The sequence below is a fragment of the Mixophyes fleayi genome, chromosome 11, assembly GCF_038048845.1.
Source record: "Mixophyes fleayi isolate aMixFle1 chromosome 11, aMixFle1.hap1, whole genome shotgun sequence".
Taxonomy (NCBI): Eukaryota; Metazoa; Chordata; class Amphibia; order Anura; family Limnodynastidae; genus Mixophyes; species Mixophyes fleayi.
Window position 1 is genome coordinate 40,707,083 of NC_134412.1, and position 1,773 is coordinate 40,708,855.

General features: G+C 45.4%; 1 non-coding gene and 2 pseudogenes across 1 annotated transcript; 2 read left to right on the top strand and 1 right to left on the bottom strand.

Moving 5' to 3' along the window:
• Window positions 1-219: 219 nt before the first annotated feature.
• Window positions 220-338, top strand: LOC142108097 (5S ribosomal RNA). Its single transcript, XR_012680103.1, has one exon. It is a non-coding gene; the product is annotated as a 5S ribosomal RNA (ribosomal RNA).
• Window positions 339-413: 75 nt separating this feature from the next.
• LOC142108096 (5S ribosomal RNA) lies at window positions 414-532 on the top strand (annotated as a pseudogene).
• Window positions 533-1,245: 713 nt separating this feature from the next.
• Window positions 1,246-1,364, bottom strand: LOC142108080 (5S ribosomal RNA; annotated as a pseudogene).
• Window positions 1,365-1,773: the final 409 nt, after the last annotated feature.

Below are 1,773 nucleotides of genomic sequence, written 5' to 3' on the forward strand. Positions count from 1 at the left end.
ACAGTGTAATAAGGAGGACAATAATGAGGGAAGCCACACTACCTTGAACAAGCCCAATCTCATCTGATCTTAGAAGCTAAGCAGGGGCAGGCCTGGTTAGTACTTGGATGGAAATCCACCTGGGAAGGCCAGGTGCTGTAGGCCTATTTTCTCTTGTTCATGCTTCCTACAGTGCTGGTGTTGAGATGTATAAGAGATGTAGGTCAGACTGAAGCCAATGCCTACAGCCACACCACCCTGAACAAGCCCAATCTCGTCTAATCTTGGAAACTAAGCAGGGGCGGGCCTGGTTAGTACTTGAATGGGAGACCACCTGGGAATACCAGGTGCTGTAGGCCTTTTTTCTCCTGTTCATGCTTCCTACAATGCTGGTGTTGAGATGTATAAGAGATGTAGGTCAGACTGAAGCCAATACCTACAGCCACACCACCCTGAACAAGCCCAATCTCGTCTGATCTTGGAAGCTAAGCAGGGGCGGGCCTGTGTAGCACGTGAATGGGAAACCACCTGAAAATACCAGGTGCTATAGGCCTTTTCTCTCTTGTTCATGCTTCCTACAATGCTGGTGTTGAGATGTATAAGAGATGTAGGTCAGACTGAAGCCAATACCTACAGCCACACCACCCTGAACAAGCCCAATCTCGTCTGATCTTGGAAGCTAAGCAGGGGCGGGCCTGGGTAACACGTGAATGGGAAACCACCTGGAAACCACCTGGGAATACCCAGATTGAGCTACTTTTAGCAATTTTAATATTTGGAGTAATAAATTAGCATTTTATGAATTTACTGTGGACACTTATGTTTATGCATACAAATCAATACGCGAGAATACATTTCACCAATAACAGTAAGTGAGCGCCTAACGATATACTGTTGTTCTTACTATAAGAGAGGGATAACCTTTGGTTAGTGCAGCTCCTGCAATCACTGAAAGGAGAGCACAATTCTATTCTATTCTATTGGCTTCAGTCTGACCTACATCTCTTATACATCTCAACACCAGCATTGTAGGAAGCATGAACACAAGAAAAAAGGCCTACAGCACCTGGTATTCCCAGGTGGTCTCCCATCCACTTGGATGGGAGACCACCTGGGAATACCAGGTCTGCCAAGGCTTAGCTTCCAAAATCAGATAAGATTGGGCTTATTCAGGGTGGTGTGACTGTAGGTATTGGTTTCAGTCTGACCTACATCTCTTATACATCTCAACACCAGCATTGTAGGAAGCATGAACAACAGAAAAAAGGCCTACAGTACCGGGAATTCACAGGTGGTCTCCCATCCAAGTACTAACCAGGCCCGTCGCTGCTTAGCTTCCAAGGTCATACGAGATTGGGCTTGTTCAGGGTGGTGTGGCTGTAGGTATTGGGTTCAGTCTGACCAATATCTCTTATACATCTCAACACCAGCATTATAGGAAGCATGAACAAGAGAAAAAAGGCCTACAGCACCAGGTATTCCATCCAAGTACTAACCAGGCCCGCCCCTGATTAGCTTCCAAGATCAGACAAGATTGGGCTTGTTGAGGGTGGTGTGGCTGTAGGTATTGGCTTCAGTCTGACCTATATCTCTTATACATCTCAACATCAGCATTGTAGGAAGCATGAACAAGAGAAAAAAGGCCTACAGCACCTGGTATTCCCATCATGACCATCAAAATCATGACCACCACCACCATTATGGCCATCAACATAATCAGGATCATCATTATGAACATCAACCTCATGGTAATCATCATGATCATCATGACCATCATCTTCTTCATAATCATAA